The sequence below is a fragment of the Manis pentadactyla genome, chromosome 5, assembly GCF_030020395.1.
Source record: "Manis pentadactyla isolate mManPen7 chromosome 5, mManPen7.hap1, whole genome shotgun sequence".
Classification (NCBI taxonomy): domain Eukaryota; kingdom Metazoa; phylum Chordata; class Mammalia; order Pholidota; family Manidae; genus Manis; species Manis pentadactyla.
This window is the reverse complement of record NC_080023.1, coordinates 83,837,337-83,861,253: the sequence shown is the minus strand read 5'-3', so window position 1 is coordinate 83,861,253 and position 23,917 is coordinate 83,837,337. Positions and strand designations below refer to the sequence as shown.

General features: G+C 39.8%; 1 long non-coding RNA gene across 1 annotated transcript in view; it reads right to left on the bottom strand.

The window, feature by feature from the left end:
* The window catches only part of LOC130683814 (uncharacterized), a 38,138-nt gene that overhangs the window by 12,021 nt on the left and 2,200 nt on the right, over positions 1-23,917 (bottom strand). The gene's annotated exons all lie outside the window — the stretch shown is intronic.

The following is a 23,917-nucleotide window of genomic DNA, read 5'->3' as shown; positions in this document are numbered from 1 at the left end:
TTGAAAAACATCTAGAACACGAAGGGCTGCATGAAGCACGATATACAAACCTATGACAGAGTCCAGGGCTTTCACAATACAATGATAAACTGATATCTAAAGACATTGTGGCCAGAACTGAGGTTTTCTGGTTCCTGAGCTTAACATTTTCTGTCACATTTTTTGACTTTTATTTCCCATGCAACTTGAGGCTGTCCCTTATGCGGCTTTTCTGCCTTCTGATTATCTCTGTGTGGCAGCCCAGAGACCAGGAAGGAATAAATGGAATAAACTCAGCCTGGCCCTTACTGTCTGTGTAGCTCTCTGAGCTTCTGGCCACTAGCTTCTAACTCCTGTGAATCAATCAGTGTGTGGAAGGTTAGACACAACTTTCTTTAAGACTGTTCCTTTCCAAGATATGGTGGGTTGAGGAAGTGTTCTCATTGCTAAATATATGCTCCCTGCCTTTGCCTTCGAATTCGTCCCAGGGGAGCTTTGGGCTGAGCTGGGCTTGGTCAGGAGAAGGGGGCAGAGGAGTACAAGGGCATGGTAGGCAGAGCGAATATCAAACACAAAAACCTCGACTTGACTTTAGCCAGTAAATGGTTCAGAAGCAGGAGATGAGAACAGGCCCAGAAACAGGAGGGTCCTGTATCAAAGCTAACCAGTCTGGATCATATCTCAAAGGCAATGGAAAGTTATTGAAGGATTGCAGGCAGGGGCATGACATGACTAGATCTGTGATTTAGATGAGCCACCCTGTCAACACTAGAGGTTGGCTGATGGGGGGAGCGGGACTAAAAACAGGGAGGCCAGATAGAAGGTGGCTACAGTACTTGAGGAGAAAGATGACAGAAACCTGAACTGAGGCAGTGACCATGTGGGTAGAGGGGAGGTGATTGATTTCATGGCATAAGTATGCCTGCACATAAGTACAACACTTTCCAGTCTTGACTAGAAAGCTTGATTAAAGTGGCCAAAACAATTTTTGGAGGCACAAAAGAGGGGACATATTTTACATGTAATCAAAGTTCAGATTCAATTTTGGGGAATATTCCAGAGCTTCTAGTTTTCCTCTCAGTGCTGCCATGGATGGCCAGATAGGCTGGACACTGCACAACCCCAGAAGATGCTCCTGGCTTGGACTGCAATGTGTTCAAAGACCCTTTGAGTTGTGCAATTCTACCACCCAGCTCCCTATGGTTGTGCAAACAGAAATTTCCAGACAAAGTCTACACGGCTTCTTGAGAAATGTTATGTGAAGTATATAAGTCCTACTAAATTAAAAAAGTAAGGATAAGGCAAGATTACTAATGGCAGCAGCATTCAGGATCAAAGATAAGACTGAAATAGTCCTTGCTCCGCACAGGTGCTGAGAGAGGAGAGGAGTGTAGATGGCAGCAGGCTGCCAGGAAGTTGGGGAAGGACTTTAGGAGGTCATATGAAGCACCTGACACCAGAATAGACTGAGGCAGAACTTCCACCAATGCTGGGCACTCTGGAACACCGAAACCAGCCCCACCAAGGAGACCCTGCCATGGTGCCCGATTCCCAAGCTCAGGGTGTGGACTGCAGAGGGACTGAGGAGAGTCACAATGGCAAGCCCCTTCATAGTCTCTGCACCCACACACCAAGGAGCACTTTCTTTGCATTCTATGTGTGGGAAGGCTGTAGTTCACATACCTTCCTTTGCTTCACATTAGCCAATAAGAATATAAGTCTTCTAGAACTAGGCTCTTTGTTCATAATTCATGATGCATATGAACTACATGAAGAAGTCGATGGATATGTATAATGGTCCCTCTACCTCAGAGAAGTTGTGGGTACTACATACAAAGCAAATTTCAACACAATTTGGAAGTCTCTATGAGATGCAAGTTGCAAATACAAGTGCCACATGCTGTGTGTATCTTAATGTCAAGGTCTAACAATGCCTGGCACATAGAAATGCTCCATGAATGTTCACTGAATTCACAAATAAATGGGTTATATTAGCAAAGTGCTTGTACATAAATTATCTCATTTGGTCTTAACAAGTATGTGAAGTATGTATTGAAATCTAGGAGAGAAAAAAAGCTTAAAACAGGTTAACTGACTTAAGTGCTCAAGGTCACACAGTTAATAAATGGTGTAGCTGGGACATTAATTGAGATCTTTTGATTCTTTCCACCACTCTACAGTTGTTCATAAAAGCCTTGGTCTGCACAATTCTGACTGAAAGACACCTACTGAGGAATCCTTTTGAAAAGAAAGCCATGCCTAAGGTATATTTTGTAAGTCATTATTTAAATTATTTTGGGTTTACCTCAGGTGGATCTGTCATCTTGCAAATGCATTAATCCCTCCACTCTGAAGATGGAGTCACTGAAGCAAGAAATTGGCCTGTAAAGGAATGCAAAATCTCCCCCAGCCCCCCTCCTACTGCCAAAACACAGGCAGGGAAAACCATAGATGGAGGGAGTCATAGGCCATTGGGATTCTGGCCTTTCCTCCATGTGAAAACTGAAGCAGTTGAGCCCAGTGATGAGGGAATCTGTCACAGAACATGTCACCACTCAGATGTGCCACAGAGAGTAGACTCTGCCACTGTGTAGTACTCAGATTTCGATACCTCTCCCACCTGCATGGGAGCCTCATGGGCCGAAGTCAGCTCAGACCTCCACGTCCTCCTGTGGTGACCCTCACAGCTCCCACTGGGGATTACATTCTCAGTTCCTGTCCTAAACCACTGTTGAGCCTCATCTACTTGGTTTGCTTTCTGTCCTGATCTTTTTTTAGGTGAGGTGAACAGAGGCCCAGGGATCAGGTGCTGGCTACACAACACAGATGTTTTAGCTTCTGCCAGGATCAAAGGTAAACAAAAACCAGAAATGAGGATAGCACCTTGACCACCAGGGTCTTCCAGACAATAAAACAGAACACATTTTTGTAAGTGTATCCACAAACACTGCTCAGGGCAATTTGTCTGATGAAATGCATTGTCTTAATTTGATCGACCCAGTCCCTACTTGACTGACGGAAGTGTCACAACACAGATGCAGGGCAGTGGACCTCAGCAGCCTGGCCTTAGGTGGTATTTTCATGAATTTCAGAGACCGCAACCTTTTTTATGGTTAAACTTCATTCATTCAACTTTCCCTAATTCAGAGTCCTTTTCTTCAAGTTATTGTATTTAAAGTGTTAAGCAAAAACTGATTGAATGTTACATTTTGAAACAAAAAGGGAATTTGCTTAATATTTTAGTTGGTAAAAGAAGGTCCAATAAGATCTAAATACATGCATGCATAAAATTTTAATGGAGGTGCCAATGTATTCCCCAGCAAGCAAACTGCAAATTCACAATGGTGTTTACTGAAGGGCACTATATTTAGAAAAGACAAGTCCGATGGAGCTTGGCTTTGAGAGAGCTGTTTGATCCTCCCTTTCATCGCTACGTGGTGGAGAGGACCTTGGCGAGGCCCAGGAAGGGGAGAAATCACCACCAGGGCTTCTACTGCACGAACCTCCGCTCTTGTGACCAAACATAGCCCTGCTGCTTAAGGAAGGTTTGCATAAAAGGGATTGACTTTCATTTGATTCTGCAAATGGACTCCCTGAGGGAGCCTGGCAGAAAGGAAGAGAATTAAAAAGGAAAAAAAATTTTCTTAGGCAGTTCTGGCCAGCTTCCAAAGCTTCAAGCTGACAGCACAGCTGGTTTAATCTGCTTCTTTAAAGCTGAAGACATGCTTAACTTTCAAGGCCAGAAACTTGGAACTTAATGAGTGAGACTGAAATTATGATTTTTTTTCTGGTAAATAGCAAAAAAACAAGCTATTAGGCTTGCACTATTCTGCATTGAACTTTTTTTTAATTGCAGAAATTATAGTGCTTCTCCTTTACTTAAAAAAAATTTATATGACTTCTTTAAAAAAGAATAATTTTGCATCTGCTGTTATTACCTGATTAAGTTGACACTGTTTAAAACAAAAGATATCCCTCTTTAAAATTAAATTAATCAAGCTGGATCTAAAATAGTTGTTATTTATTTATTTGCTGACCAGTTACCATGGCAGGCATTAAACTCAGTTTAGTTACAAAGACAAAGATCAATAAAACACATTCACTGTTATCAGGCAGCTCACAGTCATAAAGGGAAGAAAAAATTCACAGCTGTGTAAAGATACGTGTTCTAATTTTCATACAGTGCAATGAGTTTTCTATGAAGGATGTCGCCAAATTGTTGCTGAAACAAGAAGAGAGAGAAATGACATGGGAGTGGAGTGGGGCAGAAGGTTGCTACAGCTTCACATGGATGTTAACTTTGAGTCTGGGCTTTGAGGAGAAACCATCCAACAAGATTTAGGAGTGAGGTCAGGACTAAATGGACACATATTGTACAGAAATTGGTAAGAAAGGGCCAGCTCTGTTCAGACAAGGTGAGGGCCAGAAACAGGATGACTTGGCTGCTACTGCTACCTAACCTGGTCCGAGGTCCGTCAGGTCTCACCTGAACTGGAGTGCTAGGCTCCTAACTGGTCTTCTTGCTTTACCTCTCACCTTTCTGTAAAAGTCTTTTCTCCTTTAATGTGAAAATTATTTATTTCTTGAACACATATTCTCCTGAACACATATTCACAGAGCACCTACTTCATGTCAAATACTCTGCTAAACACTTGGAAGATGTGAGTAAACCAAACAGAAATCCTGCCCTTGTTGAGTTCATTTCCTAGCAGAGGAGACAGTCACACAATGAAAAGATAACAGGTGAATATAAGCAACTAAGTATGTTATAGTATATTAGAAAGTAGTAAGTGCTGTTTGAAGATGTGTGTGGTGAAAGGATGTCAGGAGTACTGGAGTCAGGGGTGGGGTGAAATTTTAAATAGAGGGGCAGGGTGGACCTCAGTGAGAAACTGACATTGAAGCAAAAATGTAAAGAAGGGGAGGGGGTTAGCCAAATAAATAACTGGGTAATTGCATTTCAGGCTAAGGGAACAATCATGATAAACAGCAAAGTCAAACAGTACCTTGTGTTTTCAAAAACAGCAAAGAAGTCATACATACGGCTGGCGCAGAAAGCAAGGGGGAGAGAAGTAAGGAGGAAGTCAGAGTTCGGGGGAGCATCTCGTGAAGAGTCTACTTGGGTATTCTAAGGAACCTGGCTTTTACTCTGTGGGAAATGTATTTTGAGCAGAGGAATGACATGCTGTGACTTACACTTCAGAAAGAAACAATCAGCCTGCTGTGTGGGGAATAGACTGTAGGGGAAAGGCTGAAACAGGACAAATGTTTGGGAGACTGCATGATCATGTGAAAGGGAGAGGCAGGAGGCCGAGTGCAGAGCAGCGAACAGAAGAAGTGATGAGGAAGGGTAGTGTCCTGCGTGCATTTTGAGGGCAGAGCCGGTAGGATTGGCCATGAGGTGAGAGAATGAGAGGCATCCAAGATGGCACCAAGGATTCGTTTTCCATCAGCTGCAATGTGAACGACAGCAAGTATAGTAGATTTGTAGATAGTAAGGAGTTCAATTTTGGACATAGGAAATTTGCGATGTCTGTTAGACACCCAGCAGAGACATGAGTCTGGGTTCACGACAGTGTTCAGGATGCAGACATTCATTTGGAAATCATTGGAATATGAGTTGTACCAAAGGCACCGAGTTGTACTGGGTGAAAGCACAAAATGAATGTGTAAATGTGGAGAAGGAAAGAAAACCATATACTGAGAAGTAAAGGAACAAGCAGAGAAGGTGGGGAAGGCAGTCTGTGAGGGACGAGAAACACTGCAGTGCAGTTTCCTGGAAGCCAGATGAATGAGTTCTCATCAAAGGAGAAAGAATGTTCAACTGTGTCCAATGCTGCTGAAAAAAAAAAAGAGAGAAGAGAACTGACCTTGTTCTACAGTGTAAAGCTTATTGTTAAATACAAGGGCAATTTTGATGGAGTGGTAAGCATAAAACTTGACTGAAGTAAATCACTGGCAGTCTCTGTTTCAAAACCATGTTCCCAAACCTATTCCTGTTTCTTCCCCGAGTCTTGTCCTTCTGCCTGTTTACCTTCCTGTTTCCTCATTTTTCATTTGTCTGCATATCAGGTTTGGATTTGGTGCTTCGCCCCAGTTCCATGGTTATAACTTTGACTCCTTTAAATAATGACTGTGTGCCCAAGGCATAATGCCTCCAGGTACCTCAAAAACAAGTCCCTCCCAGCTCTCTCTGACCCTGACCCTTTCTACTCTGACATTATCCTCATGGACTTGTCCTGGCTTTAGATTAGAGACGACTGCATACAAGCATCAAAGAACTTACCATATCATATAGTGGGCTGTTGGCAAAACTTTCCTGGTGCCCAGATCCTACCAAGTCTCTGCCTTCCCTTTAACCTACCTGGCCTGCTCCAGTTTTCCTGAGGCAGACTCACCAGCCTGGAGATAAGAGTTGCTCTACCTTCTGTGAGGTTCAGACCCTTCATATCTTGAGCTGGCCACAAGGCCTAGTTTCTCTTAGTGGCTTGCCACTTCCATGGAGAGTTCTATGTCCCTAGTAGCCTGTCTTCCTCTGAATTCCTTTGAAGCTATTTTGGAACTTTCAAAGTTCATCTCATATAGGGACTTCCACTGAGTTTTTGTTACCAAGAGCAGTTCTAATATTCATCTTACTTGCATTATCATATGCCAGTCTATGCTGAATGCAAGGGGCACACAGATGAGGTCAGGAGGATTCCTAATGGATATTTGTCATGCAAGGGAACATGATAAGGAGTATTCTCCAAGGACTGATGTTGGCCCTTATGTTTGTTATGGATCCATTCAGTGCCACTATAGGGCCATAATAAAGTCGATTGTGGTAGATCTCAAGATCTAAATTTCTTTGAAAAATAAAGGAATGATAGGATAAGAATGGAAAGTTATTGAATAATGGCTGCTAAAAGATACTATCCAGAGAGAAATTTCAAATTAATTTCTCTTTTTCCATGTTCTTGAGTCCAAATATTTCATGAAAGCTCCCTGAAAATAAATATGATTATATCTCAGAATAGCCATGGTGATTAGGTTCAGCATCCTGTTAGAAAAAATGTGTAAAATTCACCATTTACTTAATTCGACAATGATGGAAAATTTTGGAAGGTGCCTGTGGCAGCCAGCCTCCAAAATGGCCCCCAACAATCTCTCCCTCCTTGTATTCACACTCTTATGTAGTCCCCTCTCACACTGTGACCAATAGAATGAAGCAGAAGTGATGGTATGTGACCTCCAAAGCCAAATCATAAAAGATATGTTGGCTTTTGTCATGTTCTCTCTCTTCAGAAGCCAGCTGCCATATTAGAAGGATGCCCAAGCAGCCCCATGGAAAGGCCTTCGTGGTCAGGAACTGAGGCCTCCTATCAACTACCAATAAGAAACTGAATTGTCTTGCCAGTGTGTGAGCAAGTCATCTTGGAAGTGGATTCTGCAACCCCAGGTAAGCCTCCATGTATCTTCAGCTCTCTCCAACATCTTCACTGCTGTCTCATGAAGGATCCTGAGCCAGAACCCTTCAACTAAGCCACTTCCAAATTCTTGACCCACAGAAATCGTGTGAGATAATAAACAGTTGTTTTAAGTTGCTAAGTTGTAGCATACTATGACATTCAGCAATTGATAACAAATACGGTGTCATATGGAAATTTTTTGAAGGTACTATCTTCCCTCAAATCCCAGAATGCTAATAAAATCAACTTCATTTATCTGGTCTCTCGATATACAACTTAATTTCCTTCAAAGATGTTTTCAGAGTTCTGGGTATTTTACCCCTTTACTTTGTTATTCACCAAAAGCTAGCATAGAGCTTTGTGACTCAAAAGTTGGGATTCGGAGTTAACAGAATTCAGTTGAACTACTGTTCCACCACCACTCATGAAGGTGTGAACTTGGGAAAGATGGGCCTTGGTTTTATTGTCAACATCATGATTATAATGAGAACCTAGCCCAAAAGACTGAAATAAGGATTAGTTAGATAATATGCAAAATATTTAGCAGATTACTGGCTCTTAAAAACTACTGAAAAAATGGTACCAAGAATGAGGAGGAGTATGGAAAAGGTAAAAATCTCTTTGTTTTCAACTTGCAGGTAAGTTCCTTATGGAGTAAAATAACCTTTGCTTTTCTAGATCATGTAAGTCTCAGCTATTACCCCATACTTCTTCTTGCACATGTGTAATTACATCTATAATAATCATTATTTAATTTTGCAACATATCTACTTTTCTAGCTTCTTCATTCACCTTTTCTACAGCCCACAATAAAGAGAGCATATTACAGGTATTCTCATGATAGAAGCACATACTATTGAGTCAATGAATGCACAACTTTAGCAATAAATCCAATTTTGGTGACTATTTATATTCTCATTGATTACTCTTTTTGCTGGTAGGTGATCTTATTGTAAAACAGATAATGAAAAGGCATAAATTAAACTATTCAAGTCCTTATAGAGATGTATAACTATAACTTTGGTTGAATACCTGAAAACATTGTGGGGTTTGGTTAAATCTCAATAGTAGGATTAATTTTGAAAGCAAAATAGAGTTCACTTTCTTTAAAGAAGGTTGGGCTGTGTTTCAGTTCCATGGTTAAACATGATTTTGGATTTCCTTTCCCCAAGGAACTTGATGAATGAGGAAAGAAGACCTACTTGTACTGTAGACCTAGAGACAGTGACAAGTATCTGTTACCCTGGGGCCTCTCTTGTCTCAATTTTATCCCTTTGACAGTAAGTAGGTTGAACTAACTGACCTACAGAGTCCTTCCAGATTTCTTCTCATTCTCCAATAGAGAAATCACAAGCCTGTTTCTTTTCCTCCAAAGCTATAAAAGATGAAAGGTTTGGCTGAATCTTTGTTTCTACATGAATATCTAGAATTAAAGAACTATACCTGCCTTTTACATATTTTGAGGGTATCTTGAGCCAGTAATTTATGAAAACATTACTAGATGGTTCTAAAAAGATCTAAACTCATGCCCAGGATGCCTGTTATCATGAGACCAGCAATAGAAGCAATACCAAAGATACTCCCTGTATGTTGGGCAACATTTTAAGCCTTTCACATGTTTTACGTCTGTTAGCTTCACTCTGACTCTCTAGCTCTGGTTATCTTCAGTTTACAGAGTTGCCTAGTGTCTGCATTCTCCTCTCCTCTTGCCAGGTACAGGGGACAAAATTTGTACTCTCTTCGTGGAGTCACCAGCACGGTCTTCTTCATGCCAGTAGCAGCAATGTGAGCTGAACTTTAAAAAGTGGAAAGTGAGAATTCAGAAAGACACAGCCATTCACAGCATAAGGGCAAATGTGTGGTCTAGAAGTCTATTCTGAGAGGTGTAACTCTTTGCTTAGAAATTCTGAAATCCAGTCTTCCTCCACCCTCCACTCTTACCACACATACAAAGACACACATCACATGGAACATTCACTTTAGTCATTTCAAAGAATTTAAATTTGATTGCATACTACCTTATTAGAAATGGAACATATTTTAAATTTAATGGCTTTTTTAAAAAACTCAAGGAATACACGGAAAGTCAGTCAATACAGAAGAAAGGCAGCAAATAGCACATAGGAATTTGAAAAGATCAGGTGTCTGGCTGAGGAAGAAAAAACTGCCTGCCTCTCTAGATAATCAAGTGGGTCACTGGTGCCCAGATATGGGTTTCTTGTGACTATTTGACTTGTTTAATTAAGGTTGTTGATATTCATAAAGTTTTTCCACAGAAACAATGTTTAAGGCACACAACTGGTTCCAAATGGGGCTTGTTTCAAGCAGAGAATAGGAAACAAGGCTTCAGGACAGAACTCAGAAGCCAAAGGTATAGCTAATTTCTGAGGTATAGAACCTTCTTGACTCCAGTGCATTTGATTTATGCAAATCACCCACTGTGTGGGGGTGAGAGGCTGGGAAATAAAATAATGATTTCAAATGTTTTGCATACTTCTCTGTAATGTACTGACTAAACACATGCACTGTATATTATATATCATAGGTAACTATGCAGATCCGGCGATTATAGCATATAGGGTAGTATATTCAAAACCCTGAAATCAGACTTTATGGTCAACTTAAGGGTTTTCCAAGGGTAATTTTGATCTTACTTGCTTTTTACCCTGAGCACAGTTTCAGAAGCCCAAACAGCTTCTGACATCATTGTGAATTAAAATGGCTCATCATTGAGACAGAAGCCCCATGGGATACATGTCTCCTGGTCCCAAGTACTAATCCCTATCTGATTATGCTTAAGGTGGGGTCTCTGTCTCTCAGATACTGGGATTGACCAGGAGTAAGAAAAGGAAATGAGGTCAGAGTAACTCAGTTTTTTGGTCAGTCCATTAGGTCTTACCCAGAAGACATTTCAAAGTCAGGAGGAGACTGCTTTGTGAATTATTGTACTAACAGTGTGTTGTACTGAGTTAGAAATGGTTTTCTTGCCCATGAGTTTGCTTCCCTAGCTGCTAAGAGTGCACAGAGAAGATAGTCCATCAGAGTTAGCCAGAAAAATCCTCTGCACCTATTTCTATTCTTAGAGGCTGTATGTGTGGTAGTTACACAGAGACCAACTCCAATCTTATGGAAAGGGGTATATGTTTACAGGGACTAAAATAGTAGCACATTAAAGTCAGGCAGGTGCTTGACTGGGGAATGTGAAACCATCTTCTCAAAAGAGGCTCTGGAAATGTTTATTTAAATGTTTTCAGCAAAATAAACTGTTACTAGGAAAACATGCTGTTATAAATATAAGAAGTGTCTGCAGGTCTGAAATGTATCTGGCTGATTCTCCTCCTTTGTAATTCCACTAAGCCTAGATGCTCAGTAGTGAAAGTCTGATCTCCTTGCACACTTATCCCCTGTGGCTGCTGGCAGAGAATGGTCAGCTCTGAGCTCAAAGTGAACAGTATTCCTTGGTTAATATATCCTTTCTTGGTCTATGTATTCAGAGATCTCTTTTGACTCAAGATTCTCTTATATGATATAATGGGTCAATCAACAGACTGCAAAAAATTGTGTTGGAGGCAGTGACTGGTTTAATGAATGCTCTGGCATGCTCCAAAGAAGCCTGTTCTGAATACATCTCATCAAATGTTAAGTTGAATTATAAACAAAAGTCATTATTTTAGAATTTATTCATTCTGAATTTGTATTACTTGATAACATATTCAGGAATTTTTATTTGCTTTATTTTATAAAGTTTTTTACTAACCATATTTATTTTTAAGATAAACAAGAAAAGTGGTGTTTGCTAACTTTTGAGTGTTTCTAAGAACTTTAGATGAAACCATTTATGAGCAATGTGTTAATAACACTCATAGATCATAATGTTTTGGTACATTAGTTATAAATGATTTTTAGCTATTAATTTAAGAAGGATTTTCCCTAAATAATGTTGCTAGCTTTTCTGCAGTTATCCAAAAGTAATAATAAAGCTATTTATTGATTGATTCAATAATGTAGACAAAATAACATTTACCAAGTCCCACTCCTCACTCAATAGTCAACAAAGATGCATTGTGTGCCTCATATGTAGCAGGCCTTTTTTTAGGTACCAGGGACAATATCAGAAGACAACAGAAAGAAAAGAAAATCTCTGTGCCTGTGGAGCTTAGTTCCCAGATGTTGTGACTAAAGCAAGAAACAAGTCAGACATGACTCCTGCCTGCAGAGAGTTTAAATTCTGATGGGAAACATGAGCAATATATAAGGAAATGAAGACTAAGCTAAAACATGATGGATAAGAAGGCAGATATTTAGAAGCCAGGGGAAGAGAAGAAGGGACTTTCAGACAGATAAGTAGCCCAAGGCAGAGAAGACTTTGCTGCTGGGGGAACCTCAGGAGAGGCTGCTGTGACTGGAGGGCACTGTGAGTAGCCATGAGGATACAGCAGGGAGCTGGGTCATGTGTGGTTCTGACTTTACCCCAGGAGCATTGGAAAGGATTGTTAGACAGGGAGTACCAGCACTGAGTTATATGTGTGAGAAGTCATTCTGGCAACTGGAGGATGGGTTGCGGAAGGCAAGGAGGGAACAGGGAGAGGAGGTTAGAGGCCATGTAGAATGGTGAGGGCTTGGACCATGATGGCAACTCTAGATGGAGACCATGGAACAGCTCTGGGATCTTACTTTGGAAGGTGACTTGAGAGGACTTTTTAAGAAATGGGGATGGGGATGGGCAGAATAAAAGGGAGGAACCAGGTCTAAATTGATGGAAGTGGCACATATGGAGATGGAAAAGACTGGGTTAGAAACAAGGTCTGCTGGAGAAAGGAAAGGGTGGTGTGAACAACCATGAGTTCCTTTCTTGACATATTCTACCTGTGATGCCTATTGGTTATCCACATGAAACAGTCAAGTAGCGTATGGGATATATGAGTCTGGGATCAGGGGACAATGTCTAGGCTAAAGCCATAATGTAAAGCATTTAAAACCATAGGCTGGGATGAGGTCACTTGAGGAAAGAATACAGATGATAAGGGGATAGTTACTCAACCCATTGTCATTGTGGACTCACTGTGTAGAAGGCATACTGCCTAGTCATTATGTGCCAACAAGTTTAAAGACACAGCCTTTATCCTCAAAAAACTTACAAAAAAGTAGGGAGAAATATTTTCCAAAGTAACACAAAACAGAAACATGATTTTAGCCCCCAGAATAAAATATCAAGAGTAAAAAGACAGAGATTAAACAAGATGGTGGTGTGAGAAGTGAGGAAGAAACCTCCTCCCAAAACCACATAACACGAAAATACAGCAAATACAACTAATCCTGAAAAAGCAATGGGAAAGAAAGCTGCAACAGACTGCCTGTATCTGCAGAAAAGAGAAGACCTCACGGAAAAGGGTAAAGTAGCAAAGCTGTGATCCAGTGGGACCCAAGCCCTCCCGCAATCCCAGCTCACCAGCGGGAAAAAGCGAAACAGAGCAGGGAGGGAGTAGAAGCCCAGGACTGCTGAACACCAACCTCTGAAAATATACCCTGGGAGCATAAACTCACATTACATGGTGCCCTGTAGATTAGTGGGGTTGGAAAGCAAAGACAGGCAGAATACTCAGGTTTCAGCCACTTGTAGAGAACAGGTACCCACAACAAGCCACTCCAGGACAAAAAAGTGGGCACTTTGAAAGACTTCCCAACAGTGAGAAGGCTGCTAAAGGGGCAAGGATTACACAGAGTTTGCTGTTCAGGAGAAAGAACAGGTGGACAAAATCATCCTGGCACACTCAGCACAGCAGGTTGGGAACTTTCAGGAGCTTCAGGTGCTCCATCCCCCTGGCTGGCAATGCAGTACCAAGGTCCCCCACTGTGGTACACAGCCTGCCACTCTTTGCTCCTGGTTGGCATCAGTTTACAAACCTGCAGTCACCACCATTGTGCCAGGCCAACAGGAGGGTGGTCCCACCAATGGCAGCTACAAAGGCATAGCATAGAGGCTCCAACCTGCGAGCTCAGCCTGCTGGCCCTGGCAGTGGACACAGGTACTGCAACCAGGAAGAAGAAAAGAGCTTTTTCCTCCCAGCAGACACTGGTGCCACATGTCTGCAATCCCTGCCATTGCTCCACGTGCTGGGTAGCTCCAGAGAGTAGAGCATCTGGGTACTACACAAAGTTATTATTTCATAATAATCATTATAAATATGAAAGAGCAAAAGAACCTGGTACAAACCAACATCCCTCAAACACCAGAAAGAAGTCTAAATGAAACTGAAATAACCAATCTTCTTGATAAAGTTTCAAAATAAAAATCATAAACATGATCATGGAGCTATTCAAGACCTTAGGGAGGATTTCAAGAAAGAAATAGAAACTTTGAAAAATACAGTATCCAAAAATGGAACATTCAATGGAGGGATTTAAAAGCAGATTACATAAGATAGAGGAGACAGTAAATGAAATAGAAATTAGAGAAGAGGAATACAAAAAAGGTGAGGCACAGAGAGAAAAAAAGGATCTCTAGGAACAAAAGAATATTAAAAGAACACTGTGACTAATCCAAATGAAACTATATTTGCATTACAGAGGTACCAGAAGAAAAAGAGAGAGAAAAAGAGATAGAAAGTGTCTTTGAAAAAATAATTTCTGAAAAATTCCCCAATCTGGGGAAGGAGATAGTCTCTGAGGCCTTGGAAGTGCACAGACCTCCCAACACAAGGGACTCAAGGAGGACAACACCAAGATATATGATAATTAAAATGGTAAAGATCAAGGAAAAGGACAGAGTATTAAAAGCAGCCAGAGAGAGAAAAAAGGTCACATACAAAGGATCAGGCTGTCATCGGACTTTGCAGCAGAAACCTTACAGGCCAGAAGGGAGTAGCATGATATATTCAATGCAATGAGGCAGAAGGGCCTTGAACCAGGAATACTCTATCTGGCAATATTATCATTTACATGTGAAGCAGGGATTAAATAATTTCCAGATAAGCAAAAATTGAGAGAATTTACCTCCCACAAACCATCTCTACCCTGTATTTTAAACAGACAGCTATAGATGGAAAAGCTCCCAAGGCCAAATAGCTGTCACCAAAGAAAATAAAACCACAGTGAAGGACGTAGAACAATGAATTACTAAGCAAATGCAAAATTAAATCAACTACCCACAAAGTCAGTCAAGGGATGCACAAAGAGTACAGAATATGACACCTAATATAGAAAGAGTGGAGGGGGAAGAAAAGCAAGAGAGGAAAATAAAACCTTTAGACTGCGTTTGAAATAGGACAATAAACAAGTTAAGTTAGACTGTTAGACAGGTAAAGAAGCTGCCCTTGAACCTTTGGTAACCATGAATCTAAAGCCTGCAATGGCAATAAATACAGATCGATAATCACCCTAAATGTAAATAGGCTGAATGCATCAATCAAAAGACATAGAGTCACTGAATGGATAAAAAAACAAGACCCATCTATATGCTGCCTACAAGAGACTCATTCAAACCCGAAAACATACACAGATTAAAAATGAAGGGTTGAAAAAGATATTTCATGCAAATAATAGGGGGAAAAAAGGAGTAGCAGTACTTATATCAGATAAAATAGACTTCAAAGCAAAGAAAGTAACAAAAGACAAAGAAGGACATTACATAATGATAAAGGGCTCAGTCCAATGAGAGGATATAACCATTATAAATATCTATGCACCCAACATAGAAGCACCTATATATGTGAAACAAATACTAACAAAATTAAAAGGGGAAATAGAATGCAATGCATTCATATCAGGAGACTTTAACATACCACTCACTCCAAAGGACAGATCAACCAGACAGAAAATAAGTAAGAAGACAGAGGCACTGAACAGCACATTAGAACAGATGGACCTAACAGACAGCTACAGAACACTCCAACCAAAAGCAGCAGAATACACATTCTTCTCAAGTGTACTGGGATTTTTACCAGAATAGATCACATACTAGGACACAAAAAGAGCCTTAGTAAATTCAGAAGGATTGAAATTGTGCCAACCAGCTCTCAGACCACAAAGATATGAAACTAGAAATAAATGATGCAAAGAATAAAAAATTCCATGAACCCATGAAGGCTTAACAACATCCTCCTTAATTATTAGTGGATCAATGACCAAATTAAAACAGAGATCAAGCAATATATGAGACCAAAGAAAACAACACCTGAACACCCCAAAATCTGTAGGATGCAGCAAATGCATTTCTAAGAGGAAAGTGTATTACAATACAGGCTTACCTCAAGAAAAAAGAATAATCCTAAATGAACAGTCTAAACTCAAAATTAATGAAACTAGAAAAATAAGAACAAATGAGGCCCCAAGTCAGTAGAAAGAGGGACATAATAAAGATCAGAGAAGAAATAAATAAAATTGAGAAGAATGAAATAACAGAAAGAATCAATGAAACCAGGATCTGGTTCTTCAAGAAAATAAAATAGATAAACCCCTGGCCAGACTTATCAAGAAAAAAGAGAGTGTACACACATAAACAGAATCAGAAATGAGAAAGGAAAAATCACTACTGACACCACAGAAACACAAATAATTATTAGAGAGTACAATAAAAAATTATATGCTATTCCTACACACTAACAATGAACTAGCAGAAAGAGAAATCAGGAAAGCAATCCCATTCACAATTGCATCAAAAAGAATAAAATACTTAGGAATAAACCTAACCAAGGAAATGAAAGACCTATACCCTGAAAACTATGGGGCACTCTTAAGAGAAAGTAAAGAAGACACTAACAAATGGAACTTCATCCTATACTCTTGGCCAGGAAGAATTAATATTTTCAAAATGGCTATCCTGCCTAAAGCAATCTACAGATTCAATCCAATCCCTATCAAAATACTTTCAACATTCTTCAATGAACTAGAGCAAATAGTTCTAAAATTCATATGGAACCACAAAAGACCCTGAATAGCCAAAGCAATCCTGAGAAGGAAGAATAAAGCAGGAGGAATTACGCTCCCTGACTTCAAGCTCTACTACAAAACCACAGTAATGAAGACAATTTGGTACTGGCACAAGAACAGACCCATAGACCGATGGGACAGACTAGAGAGCCCAGCTATAAACCCAAACATATATGGTCAGTTAACATATGATAAAGGAACCATGGATATACAATGGGGAATGACAGCCTCTTCAACAGCTGGTGTTGGCAAAACTAGACAGCTACATGTAAGAGAATAAAACTGGATTATTGTCTAACCACGTACACAAAAGTAAACTCAAATGGATCAAAGACCTGAATGTAAGTCATGAAACCATAAAACTCTTAGAAAAAAATATAGGCAAAAAAATCTCTTGGTCATAAACATGAGCAACTTCTTTATGAACATATCTCCCCGGGCAAGGGAAACAAAAGCAAAAATGAACAAGTGGGACTACATCAAGCTATAAAGTTTCTATACAGCAAAGGATACCATCAGTAGAGCAAAAAGACATCCTACAGTATGGGAGAATATATTCATAAATGACATATCTGATAAGGGGTTGAAATCCAAATTATATAAAGAGTTCACACACCTCAACAAACAAAAAGCAAATAAGCCAATTAAAAAATGGGCAGAGTAGCTGAACAGACACTTCTCCAAAGAAGAAATTCAGATGGCCAACAGACACACATGAAAACATGCTCCACACTGCTAATCATCAGAGAAATGCAAATTAAAACCACAATGAGATATCACCTCACACCAGTTAGAATGGCCAACACCCAAAAGACAAATAACAACAAATGTTGGCTAGGATGTGGAGAAAGGGGAACCCTCCTACACTGCTAGAGGGAGTGTAAACTAGTTCAACCATTGTAGAAAGCAGCATGGAGGTTTCTCAAAAAACTAAAAATAGAAACACCATTTGACCCAGGAATTCCACTTCTAGGAATTTACTCTAAGAATGCAGCAGCCCAGTTTGAAAAAGATATATGCACTCCTATGTTTATTGCAGCACTATTTACAATAGCCAAGAAATGGAAGCAACCTAAGTGTCCATCAGTAGATGAATGGATAAAGAAGATGTGGTACATGTACACAATGGAAAATTATTCAGCCATAAGAAGAAAACAAATCCTACCATTTGCAACAACATGGATGGAGCTAGAGGGTATTACACTCAGTGAAATAAGCCAATCAGAGAAAGACAAGTATCAGATGATTTCACTTATCTGTGGAGTATAAAAACAAAGAAAAAACTGAAGGAACAAAAAAAACAGCAGCAGACTCACAGAACCCAAGAATGGACTAACAGTTACCAAGGTGAAAGGAACTGGGGAAGGTGGGTGGGAAGGGAGGGAGGGATAAGGAGGAAAATGAGGCATTACGATTAGCACACATAATGTAGGGGGGGGTCACAGGGAAGGCAGTATAGCACAGAGAAGACAAGTAATGATTCTATAGCATCTTACTATGCTGATGGACAGTGACTGTAGTGGGGTATGTGGGGGGGACTTGATAATGGGGAGAGTCTAGTAACCGTAATGTTGTTCAAGTAATTGTACATTAATGATATCAAAAAAAATTATATACTGAGAAACTGGATGACCTAGAAGAAATAGACAACGTTCTAGAAAAACACAACTTCCAAAATTGACCCAAGAAGAAACAGAAAATCTGAACAGACCAATTACTGGCAATGAAATTGAATTGGTAATCAAAAAACTATCTAAGTACAAAACCCCTGGACCAGATGTCTTCACTGCTGAATTTTGTGAAACATTTAGAGAAGATCTAATACCCATGTACCTTAAAGTTTTCCAAAAAGTAGAAGAGGAGGGAATACTTCCAAAATCATTCTATGAGGCCAGCATCACTCTACCAAAATGAGGCAAAGACACCACAGAAAAGTAGATTACAGACCTACATCCCTGATGAACATAGATGCAAAAATGCTCAACAAAATATTAGCAAACTGAATTCAAAAGTACATCAAAAAGATCATCCAGCATGATCATGTAAGATTTATTCCAGGGATACAAGGATGGGATGATATTCAAAAACCCATCAGCATTGTACACCACATCAACAAAAGAAAGGACAAAAATCACACAATCATCTCAATAGATGCTGAAAAAGCATTTGACAAAATTCAACATCCGTTCATGGTAAAAACTCTCAACAAAATGAGTATAGAGGGCAAGTACCTCAACATAATAAAGGCTATATACAACAAACCCACAGCCAGTGTCATATTTAACAGAGAGAAGCTGAAAGCTTTTGCTCTAAGACTGGGAACCAGACAAGAATGCCCACTCTCCCCACTTTTACACAACATAGTACTGTAGGTCCTAGCCACCGCAATCAGACAACACAAAGAAATAAAAGGCATACAGATTGGTAAGGAAGAAGTTAAACTGTCATTGTTTGCAGATGACATGATATTGTACATTAAAAACCCTAAAGAATCAAACCCTAAAGAATGCACCCCAAAACTACTAGAACTAATAATTGAATTCAGCAAAGTTGCAGGGTACAAAATTAATAAACAGAAATTTGTCACTTTCCTATACACTAATGATGAACTAGCAGAAAGAGAAATTAGGAAAACAATTCCATTCACAATTGCATCAAAAAGAATAAAATACCTAGGAATAAACCTAACCAAGGAGGTGAAAGACCTGTACCCTGAAAACTACAAGACACTCATGAAAGAAATTAAAGACCGCAATAAATAGAATACATCCTGTGCTTATGGATTGGAAGAATTAATATTGTCAGAATGGCCATCATACCTGAAGCAATCTACAGATTCAATTCAATCACTATAAAAATTCCAACAGCTTCAGTGAACTAGAACAAATAGATCTAAAGTTAATATGGAACCACAATAGACCCAAAATAGCCAAAGCAATCCTGAAGAGGAAAAGAAAGCTGGGGGGGATTATGCTCCCCAACTTCAAGACTACTACAAAGCTACAGTAATGCAAACAACTTGGTACTGGCACAAGAACAGACCCATAGATCAAAAGAACAGAATAGAGAGCTCTGATATAAACCCAAATATATATGGCCAATTAATACATGATAAAGGACCATGGATATACAATGGGGAAATGAAAACTTCTTCAACAACTGGTGTTGGCAAAACTGGACGGCTATATGTAAGAGAATGAAACGGGATTATCGTCTAACTCCATACACTAAAGTAAACTCGAAATGGATCAAAGACCTGAACATAAGTCATGAAACCATAAAACTCTGAGAAGAAAACATAGGCAAAAATCTCTTGAATATAAACATGAGCAATTTTTTTCCTGAACACATCTCCTTGGGCAAGGGAAACAAAAGCAAGAATAAACAAATGGGACTCCATCAAACTAAAAAGCTTCTGTACAGCAAAGGACACCATCAGTACAACAAAAAGGCATCCTATAGATGGGAGAATATATTCATAAATGACATATCCTATAAGGGGTTAACATCCAAAATAAATAAAGAACTGACACACTTCAATACTCAAAAAGCAAATAACCTGTTTAAAAATGGGCAGAGGATCTGAACAGACACTTCTCCAAAGAAGAAATTCAGTTGGCCAACAGGCACATGAAAAGATGCTCCACATGGCTAATTATCAGGTTAATGCAAATTAAAACCACAATGAGATATCACCTCACACCAGTTTGGATGGCCAACATCCAAACAACAAGGAACAACAAATGCTGGCAAGGGTGTGGAGAAAGGGGAACCTTCCTACACTGCTGGTGGGAATGTAAAGTAGTTCAGCCATTCTGGATAGCAATATGGAGGTTCCTCACAAAACTAAAAATAGAAATACCATTTGACCCAGGAATTCCAATCCCAGGAATTTACCCAAAGAAAACAAGATCCCAGATTCAAAAAGACATATGTACCCCTATGTTTATTGCAGCGCTATTTACAATAGCCAAGATATGGAAGCAACCTAAAGATCCATCAGTAGATGAATGGATAAAGAAGATGTGGTACATATACACAATAGAATATTATTCAGTCATAAGAAGAAAACAAATCCTACCATTTGCAACAACATGAATGGAGCTAAAAGATATTATTCTTAGTGAAATAACCCAGGCAGAAAAAGACAAGTACCAGATGATTTCACTCATTTGCAGAGTATAACAACAAAGCAAAATGAAAGAACAAAATAGCAGCAGACTCACAGACTCCAAGAAGGGACTAGCAGTTACCAAAGGGAAAGGGCATGGGAAGGGTGGCTGGGGAGGGAGGAAGAAGGGGATTAAGGGACATTAGGATTAGCACACATAATGTAGAGGGGGTCACTGGGAAGGTAGTATAGCAGAGAAGATAGATAGTGACTCTATAGCATCTTACTATGTTGATGGACAGTGACTGCAATGGAGTGTGGGGGGGGGACTTGATAATATGGGTCAATGTAATAAACACAATGTTGCTTATGTGAAACCTTTATAGGATTGAATATCAATGATACTTTAATTTAAAAAAAGGGAAAAAATTCATTCTAAAATCACAGAAATAAGTCATTCATGTTATTCTGTAGATAGACAGCTGAGCTGACCAGTTGTTTAAATTCTGTTTCAACACTGGTCTGGAAATACCTACCATAATGTATTAAAGCCTAATGAGGCATCTTCCCTGACCTGCTCTCCCAGAGCAGGGAGGCACCCTTAGCAACTCCCCTCTCTGGACCCTGCGCCTGTAGGCAAGGAGAACAGACAGCCATCTTGGGTGAGATGGACAAACATTTAGAGTTAGGCTCTCAGAGGTGGTCAGTATTACATAGAGGAGATTTATTTGTCCTGTCAGTGTTTCACTTTGAGGCTGTCCTGGAAGTGACAGTTTTTCTTTATACATAATATGTGGAAAACCAAAACCTTCATTACTCCCTCAAGAGAGCAGCAGATGGAAACTATTTTTAGGGGTCAAGAAGAGGAAGGGGAATGGGGGTGGTGAAAGAAAGGGCACAATGTGTAGGAGACCACTGAGAGAGGGGAAGAGGAAGCAGGGAGAGCAGAGGGGAGGAACTCCCTGATACACATCTGGACCAGAGAAGAGTAAAGAACCTTTTTGCACCACTTCTGCCTTCTGCATGCAGGCTGAAGTGTCTGTTAAAGTCTTATTCCTGGTGGTGAACTGTTCCTTCCTGTCCTTCCAAGTTTTAAGGGCATAGCTAAGGGGTGGTATCAACAATGTGCATGGCACGATTCCACAATAACATGCTCTTCTGTGCATGGGAAGACAGTGTTATGTGTTCACCCTCATGGTACCTACTGTTATGTACTCACAGGGATAGTTTTACACTAATCCTGACACTTAGTTTCCTTGGACTCCGTGGTCACCAGCTGGCCCCATGTGCAGGCAGTTCATTGGGGCTGTGGAACAGCTGACTGGCCAGCAGTGAGAATGAGCCTGTGACCTCCACTTCACGGACTGAGTGCTCAGTCATCCACTAAGTCACTTAGAGCTGGGCAGTCAGGCCTCCAGGTCTTTTCATTGTGAAAAGTCATGTGGGCTACATGTCTTCACTCAACCTTCATCTTTTATCCATAACTTGGGAATGTAATTGCTCTTGCATAATGTTTTTGAGAGGATTATAAGAGCTCTAGTACATAAAGCATTTACCTCAGTTAACTAAGTAAATAAGCACTCTGGCAACCCCAGCGACAACAGTAGTAATAATATGGTGCCTTTCCATCAGCTGGAATCGTTAGGTGTGCCTATGTAGGTCAGGAAGAGAAATGGCTGGCCACGCTCACCATTAAGCAGTGGGCAACAGAAAAGCCTCCTTTATATCAGTGTACGGGAATAAGTGTACAGCTGATTATGGAAACCGTTATACAAAATTTAAAATCATCAGAGACTGCCTCTCTCCTCTTGCATCCCAGAGAATCCTGAGAATGTCTGTGTTTGGTAAATCTTTTGTCTGAGTCCCAATTTGAGTCAGAGTTTAAACCTACCTCTCCTTTTCTGGTCTAGTAAGCTATGTCGGATAAACTGTTCTTTCTTTTGAATGATGTATTTGTTCATCATATTAGGCCACTGTCAGAGACCTGAAATATAACCGTCTCCTATTACCAGTTGGTGAATAGTCTGACCTTCATTCTTATTTTCTTTAATCATGTTAAAGTTTTCCATACTATGATACATCTCACAAGACTTTCAGGGAATGCTAAGAAACTTTGTCCGCAGAGATAAAAATAATGACAGAGTCATTTCCTTTGTTGTTCTTTGAATTCCCATATAAAGTTATCTACCTAGTATACCTTGCCTGGCCTAGCAAGTGTGCCTGCTTAATAGGGGCTGATGCTCGTGCTATTAGTCACTGTTAATTGCTCAAGAGTTGAGGTAGGCAATCACTGACTTCATCTGTAAAAAATAATTACTGTAGTCATATTAAGGAGTAAAAGGCTCTATGGCTACAAAAAATGACTGCAGATTATTTCAACAGAAGTGAGAGTATTTCCTAGTACCATGTGCTGACCTAGAACTCTACAAATGACAGAGGGCAGGCAGTTTGGGGTTTTTAAGTGTTTTATTTACCCCACAAATGGTCATTGTTTTTCCATGCTTGAGTTTTTGGGCTTTGGTTTTTTTTAAATCTTTTAATAAATATTGTCCTACTCTAAATTCTCTACTTGTTTAATTTTTAAATGGAACTTGTGTTTTGAATTGAACTCTACTTTTTGGAAATTGTATTTTGAAAAAGATTTCCCTACAGGTTTTCTCCTACAATGGCATTTATTTAGATAGAAAAGTGAAAAGGAGCTACACAGACGTTCTGGAGGTCAGTACCTCTTTTAGGATAACCTCAGTCTCTTGGGGAGCTTTGGCTAGAGCTGTGCTCTCTGGAGGAAGCAAGACCCTGGAAATAGGTTTCCACAAATTCAAACATTAAGTAATTATGCTTTAACCTACACCTTGGGCATTTTACCTTCCAATTTTGTATTTTGCCAACTGCACGGAGAAATTGCTGAAATCTGTCGAGTTGTCATGACAGACAGGGACATATGTAAAGTGCTGAAAAATTCTTTCTTAGACTCTAATTTTCTCAATGAGCAGAAACTCTGCCTTCCATTTAGCTATGGAGTGTGTATGGCCCCCAGTGCTGGAGGCAGTGTTCAGGATTTATTTTTCAATGCCTCAAAGCAAAATTACAATGGGATATTGAAAATACTCTGCCTGAAGGAGCCAATGATATTTCATTTTATTTATAGGACCATATTCTTGAATCCCTGAGTACAAAATGTGTATACAGGTTGATGATATGAAAAACAAAACAAAACAAAACAAAACAAAAAAACTTTATTTGATCCTGGAAGTCAGCAGGACCCTGGAGCATAATAGTTAAGGCTCAAGTTCTGGAGCCAGACTGTCTGGGTTTGAATTCTGCTCTGTAACTTCTTAACATGTCTGCCTTGGCTTTTCCATCTATAACATCACTACAATAATTGTATCTGACTTAACAGGTTGTTATGAGGATTAAATAAATTAATATGCACACATTTAAGAGTGCTTCA